General features: G+C 50.7%; 1 long non-coding RNA gene across 1 annotated transcript in view; it reads right to left on the bottom strand.

The window, feature by feature from the left end:
- The window catches only part of LOC105536080, a 19,240-nt gene extending 12,385 nt beyond the window's left edge, over window positions 1-6,855 (bottom strand). Inside the window, exons 1-2 of the long non-coding RNA XR_001005539.1 lie at window positions 6,576-6,855; window positions 571-653 (exon numbers count right to left, since the gene is read on the bottom strand). This is a non-coding gene — a long non-coding RNA (uncharacterized LOC105536080). The remainder of the gene's footprint in view (window positions 1-570; window positions 654-6,575) is intronic.
- Window positions 6,856-7,153: the final 298 nt, after the last annotated feature.

The raw sequence follows: 7,153 nt of genomic DNA, 5'->3' as shown, positions 1-7,153 counted from the left end.
AAAAAAAAAAAAAAAAGTAGAATCCAATCTACTGCTGAGAAAGCAGGTCAGTGGTTTCCTGGGGCTGGGGCTGAGAGGGGATTGACTGGGAAGGAATACAGGGGAATATTTCAGAGGGTGAAAATGTTCTATATCCTGATTGTGACAATGGTTACACAGGTGTACACATTTGTCAAAACACATTGAAATGTGTGCTTTAAATGGGGGCATTTCCTTGTATGTAAATTATACCTCAATAGGTTATTTTTGCAAAACTCATTTATATGTGATAGAAGAGGACTGGAACTAAAAAGTGCCAGATCAAAGGCTGCACAAAGAACTGGTTGTGGACACCGGGGCCTCATCATCTCAGCTCTCACTAGACCCCATAGACCACCCACTTCAAGCCAAGGTCAGTCGGGAAAGCCAGGATTGAGGAACTGGAACCCAGAGGGTCATCAGAGGTCTCTCCCACCTCTAAGATTCAGGAGGTCTCGGGACATACGGATTTCACGATGGATCTGACCTCAAAGCATGAAGCTGGTCTCTACCAACCAACCCCAGTGGACACAGGAAGAGAGGGAAGATCACCTTGGTTACTCCTGTGATGCAAACAGGGTCATGGTGGCCACATGAACGTGTCTGGAACCACATGGGTGGACAGATGCCTCCAACTGTCATCAAGAGAAAAAGAGACAGGAGTAAGAGAATAAATACATACCCGTGAGTACAGTGGAGAATAGATGCTAAGGTCCCATTTCAAATCACAGCGTTTCCCAAAACTGATCTCCTCGGATGCAGATCAAAAGCAAAACAGGAAACAAGGAGGTATTTTGTTCAGGCCAGTGTCAACCAGTACATCCTAACGTGGGTTTTATGGCATGGATTCCTGTGCTGCTCTGCCATGGGCAAACTGTGTGACCTTGACCAAGTCCTTCAAAGCAGTGAGCCTCGGTCTTCTAATCCACAAATTAAGGATAATAACAGTGCCCACCTCACAGGTTTATCATGAGGATCAAATGAGAAGATGAATGAGGCTTAGCTTGAATTCTACCATTTTCTTACATCATTATTATTGTCATCACTGACCACACAGTTCATTACCACCACCCATGAAGTATTCATTTTTCCCCCTAAACCGCATGCACTGTTCTTAGTAATGGATGGACAGCTGCCAGGGAAACATACATTTGTTGCATTTTAGATTCCCTCTGGGTTTTTGGTCTTTTTCCCTGACTCTGGAATAAAATCGCTACTCAGAGATCTGAGACATGCAAGAGATGTTGGCCCAAATTGCCTTGGATGAGCCAGCGCCCAGCGATAACGGAAGCTCCAGGGAATAATGAGAATGTGCCACGTGCCTCGCAGGAGACATGCTGGGGGAAGCAGATGCTTCTGCAGAGGAGGATAAAGCACTGTTTCTTTATGAATTCAAACACAATGTCCACAAAAGAGGAGATTCGGAATTCAAATCTCCGTCAAACGAGGGAACCCTTGAGGTGGAGAGAGAGGAAAGAAAACCAAGAAGAAGGGAAAGGAAGCTGAACTAACATTTATTAAGAACAGATCCTAACTGGAAATGTCTTTATCTACACGGCAAAACAAGCTGGGTTTTATTATCCCCACTTTACAGATGAGGAAACTGAGGTTTCTAAACAGGCCTGTTGGACCCCAAAGGGGCAGAAGGCGTGTTCAAATAGGGGCGGGGACTGGGAACAGTGGCTCACACCATAATCCCAGCAGTTTGGGAAGCAGAGGCAGGAGAATTGCTTGAGGCCAGGAGTTCATGATTAGCCTGGGTAACAGATGGAGGCTCTGCCTCTACAAAAAATTCAAAAATTAGCCGGGCGTGGTTGTGTGTATTGGGCGTGCCTGTGGCTATTTGGGAGGCTGCAGCAGGAGGACCACTTTAACCCAGGAGGTGAAGGCTGCAGTGAACCTTGATTGCTCCACTGCATTCCAGCCTGGATGACAGAGCGGATTCATGTCATATATATATATGGATCTATATAGATCCATATATATACGGATTGAATGAGAAAAGATCCAAGGAAGGTATATGTAAACTGCAAACTTGATGGCCATCTGCATTACTATTACGGTGAGAAAACTGGCCAGTGATTGATAAATCATCTCTGTTCAGTTTATTCCGGCTGCTTTCACAGTCTGTAGGCAAAAGAGTTCACTCTTAGGAGAGTGGCATAGTGTAGTAGTTACAAACACAGGTTTCAGAGTCAAACTGGATACAATTAGAAATCCTGTCTCCACAGCTAATTTGCTGTGTGGCCCTGGGTTCATCACGTCACCTCTCTGAGCCTGTTTCTCACCTGCAATGCCTAATTCCCTACCTTATGGAGTATCCGTGAGGCAGCACCCGCAAGAACCTTGGTAAACGGTAACAAAGTGGTAGTTAGGGTTAATTACTACTCATCATCTCCTCCACACCTTTGAGTACACCATAGCTCAGCACCCCCGTCCCTTCCATGACTCATCCGGTAGCTTCCAGAGGGGCCCACCTGGCACCACAAGGGATAAGGGGACACCTGCCTCATCTGATCTGATCAGAGTGGAATGGGATAGGGAGACAGATGTCACTCTCAGCCAGACTTCGCCTCCTCTGGCTATTGTTCCTCCTCAGAGCTCGAGCTGACAGATGAGTCGGGGCTCAGAGACAAGGGAAGGGATCCTGTTGAAACAAAGGACTGGCCTACAAGTTATTCACCAGCCCATTGACTCTGCACAATGGACCCAATGCCCCAGAAACACGCTGCTCAAACAGGCTAATAATCACCCGGGAGACGAACCAGCAGCCTCAACAGAAATAAAAGCAAATCACTAAGTATCCATACAAGGCTCAGGTGCTACGTAACTGAACTCAGCTGGCACCCAGGGGGGGTGCACGATAGCATTCGCTAGCTTTGTTAAGCACCTACAGGGCACCGAACGCGCACTGGTTCATAGCCTCATGGCCGCTTTTTAAAACCGGGATTGTGATTTCCACTTTACAGATGAGGAAACTGAGGCTCAGAGAAGGGAGATTACTCCCGGACTGAAGTGGACGCAGGTGGGAGAAGGATTTGTACACGGACTTGCGTAACTCTCAGCTGCTTCTCTTTCCACCACTCTGCCCTGCCTTGATGAAGAAGTAAGTTCAAAGAGTGTAACCCCGCCCTGGGAAGAAGCATGGACCACAGCCAGAGAAAGGACCTTAAAATGAAGACACAGAAGAAAAGAAAAATTGGAAACAACTAGCAGGACCAACAATAGGGAACTAACAAAGTAGACCGTGTTTATCTCCTGCATGAAACACTGAAATCTCTAATGATTTCGGCAAAGGTCATAATAACATGGAGAAACACATCTGATGTAACTTTTCAAAAGCAGTATACATATAATGCAATTACTTTTTTTCTTCTTTTTTTTTTTTTGAGGGTCTCCCTCTGTCACCCAGGCTAGAGTGCGGTGGTGGTGTGATCTCTGCTCACTGCAACCTCCGCATCCTGGGTTCAAGCGATCCTCCTGCCTCAGCCTCCAGAGCAGCTGGGCTATAGGCACATGCCACCACGCCCAGTTAATTTTTGTATTTTTAGTAAGATAGGGTTTCGCCATGTTGACCAGGCTGGTCTCAAACTCCTGACCTCAGGTGATCCACCCACTTCAGCTTCCCAAAGTGCCAGGATTACAGGTGTGAGCCACCGCGCCCAGCCAATTTCAAAAATAGAAAATATACCAGAGAGAGGCCGGGTGCGGTGGCTCAAGCCTGTAATCCCAGCACTTTGGGAGGCCGAGATGGGCAGATCACGAGGTCAGGAGATCGAGACCATCCTGGCTAACCCGGTGAAACTCCGTCTCTACTAAAAAATACAAAAAACTAGCCGGGCGAGGTGGCGGGCGCCTGTCAGTCCCAGCTGCTCGGGAGGCTGAGGCAGGAGAATGGTGTAAACCCGGGAGGCGGAGCTTGCAGTGAGCTGAGATCCGGCCACTGCACTCCAGCCTGGGCGACAGAGCAAGACTCACTCTCAAAAAAAAAAAAAAAAAATATATATATATATATACACACACACACACACACACACACACACACACACACCCCAGAGAGAAATATATGAAAATGAAGTTTTCAGGCCAGTCATGGTGGCTCATGCCTGCAATCCCAGCATTTTGGGAGGCTGAGGTGGGCAGATCACTTGAGACCAGAAGTTCGAGACCAGCCTGGCCAACATGCCAAAACCCCAGCTCTACAAAAAATCCAAAAATTAGCTAGACATGGTGGCACATGCCTGTGATTCCAGCTACTTGGGAGGCTGAGGCACGAGAATCACTTGAACCCAGGAGGTGGAGGTTATAGTGAGCCAAGATCACACCACTGCACTGCAGCCTGGGCAAAAAGAAAGGCTCTGTTTCAAAAAAAAAGAAAGAAAAGAAAAGAAAGAAAAAGAAAATTGAGTTTTCTTCTTTTTTTATCGTTTATAAATCTTCTACAATTATCATGCATTTTATTAAACTTATTGAATTTGTTTTTTAAAATCGGCAAAAATTATAAAAATTCTCATTTATTTTTATTCATTTATTTTAGAGACCGGGGTCTCACCATGTTGTCCAGGCTTGGCTTGAACTCCTGGGCTCAAGCCATTCTCTTGCCCCAGCCTCCCAAAGTGCTGGAATTGCAGGCGTGAGCCACCGTGCCCAGCCCAAAATTCTCATTTTTTAATGCAAGCATAGAGAATGATTCTCCTAAAGCTGGCGGTAAGGGGTTATGGTTGTTTTGGGGGACTCTGAAGACTTCATCACTCTCTTCTGTTAAGGAGTGGGGTTAAGGCTTAAAATAAGTAAATTTCAGAACAGTTCTCAATGGCAAGGGTCACCAAATAGTAAAATAGGCGGGCATGGGGGACATGGAAGGTGTTTACATAAAATGCTTTCAACATGAAATTAACCAAACTTAGAGTAGGGTCAATTCAATGCCACCCAAAGCTAGGAGCTGGCAAAGTGTCCAGAAATGGTTTGCCCAGGCTGCTGGATGATTCTGCCTAGAAGGCTGAGGGGCGAGGTGGGAGCACTGTTCCCTCAAGCAAGGATCTGCCCACCTGCAGGATGAGGATGAGGAGGTCTGAGTAAACATCAGATACCCAGCCCCACCCCAAAACCTGCTGACTCATCCTCCTTGCCACGTGGCTCAGACATCTGCGTATTGGAAGCAACGCCCCTAAAGTCTGAGAACCACTGTCCTCAGGTTTCCCTGTCTGTCAAGTGGAATTACTCATCCCTGCCCTGCGTCTACCCCCGCCCCCCTCCCTGGGCCATCGCGGCGCTCCCAGATGCTCCCAAAAGGGAATGCGCTTTGCAAAGCACTGAGTCCAGAGCGAGCGTTCTGCTTTGAGCCGTGCTCAGTCCCAGCCTGGCCCCGAGAAAAAAACAAAGTCGTTCCCTCAAGTTCTCTCGCAGTCCTCCCTCTCATACTTCCTCCCCTCCCGCCGCAGCAGGTGGGGGCGTTTTCCCCGCGGCGGCACTGCAGTGGGGTGTGCGCGCCAGCAATCCCAGGCGCCGGGCAGCCTCGGATCCGGAGCCTGGGATGAGGGTGGGAAATCCAGGGTGCGCCCCCGGGGCCTCCCCCTGCACAATCCCAGAAACAATTTCTCTACCCCAGGGCCCTCCGCTGGGCGGAGGGAAGTCTGGCCCCTTTCCTCCCAAATTCCCAGCCTCTCCAGGGAGTGTCCTGGAACCGAGGAAAAGTGGAGAATCGAGCTGGTGGGTTCCGGGATCTCCTTAGACCCTTTAGAAGATGCAACGTGAGCTTTAGAGTCCTGCATATCTGGATTCACAATCACTGGCTGTGTGACCTTGGGCATGTCGATAACCCTCTCTGAATCTCCGTTTCTTCATCTTTAAAATGGGGTTGTTTCTTACCACTTTCGTGGGACTGTTGTGATAACGCTTGCAAAGCACAAGCAGGTCCCTGCCTAGAGTAACCTCTCCATAAACTGATGTCACTGTTGTTTTCAATGAGGGTGAGTTACCAGCCCTCTCCATCCTTTTGGAGCCAAATTTGACGCCGGACATCTGGGATTTGAGTCCCAGAAGTAAAGGAATGATAGGCTCTGGGGGGGAGGGGGGCTGGGTATGAGGGAAGGGGACCTCAAGAACCCTGCCCCGCCACCTCACCCCCACCTCCAGTTCCGAGACCCTCTGGGCTCTGCCCATGGCTTGGCCAGTTAATTGCTAACCTGGTGGGCCGAGAAGGTTCGCGGGTCCACCTCCCAAATCCTGTCTCGTGTCGTCGGAAGGGAAGGGTCTTTGTTCCCCCTCATAATCATGATTGCAAGACCCCCATTAGCACTGGACTCCCAAAGCATCCTCCCCTTGCCTGACCTCACCCCCGATCCCAGCCAGAGTCTTGACTGTGTTTGACAATTACAGGCTGCAAAGCCTCTTCATCCATCCAATGCGGGACACTTCAGGCGGCGTTTGCATCCCTGAACCCAGCCCTGGGACTCTGGGACCTGCCCTCGACCCCAGCCTCGGGGAATTAGGCTGTTCCGCATTCGGGGACAAGGACGCTTGGGAAGGAAGGCTGCTAGGATGGGGCGACGTCTTACCTCGGGTCCGCGGTCCTGCGGCGCGAGTGCAGAGGGCTCTTTGTGCCCCGGCTCACAGCGCAGAACTGGGGGAGCCCCTGCAAGCGCCTCCCATCTCAAACTCCTCCCCGCACTCGTCCGCAGCCTCCCTCCCTCTGGTCCCCCGAGCGCAGCCGGCGTCGTCTTTGTAGCTGCTGCAGCGCCCATGAAATTTTAATGCGGGAGCGGCTGGCGGGCGGAGGCGCCCCACCCCCGGCCCTCGCCTCCACCCTCCCGCCTCCTTGCGCCCCTACAACCCCACACCCAACCCTTCCTTACCCAGCCCAGAGTCCTGGCCAGGAAAGCGGGGTGCAGCGGGTCTTGGAGGGAGCACACCGCCGCCCCCGCCGCACAAAGGGGCTAGCAGGCCGGCGCTCTCAGCCTCCCGCATCCCCACCCGCGGCGCTGTCATGGCAACGCTTGCCCGGCCACTTTCGGCCGCAGAGAGCTCAGGGCTGGAGAGGCGCGGGGGCGGCGCGCGACCGCGGACCAGGGGCGCAGAAGCCTGAACCCCAGAGTAAGAGGACAGAAGACGCTTGTCCTGGAATAGTGCCAAGGGC

This window comes from Mandrillus leucophaeus, unplaced genomic scaffold, assembly GCF_000951045.1.
Source record: "Mandrillus leucophaeus isolate KB7577 unplaced genomic scaffold, Mleu.le_1.0 Scaffold154, whole genome shotgun sequence".
In the NCBI taxonomy this organism is placed as follows: Eukaryota; Metazoa; Chordata; class Mammalia; order Primates; family Cercopithecidae; genus Mandrillus; species Mandrillus leucophaeus.
Note: the sequence above shows the minus strand (reverse complement) of the source record. Positions and strands in the feature narration are given on the sequence as shown.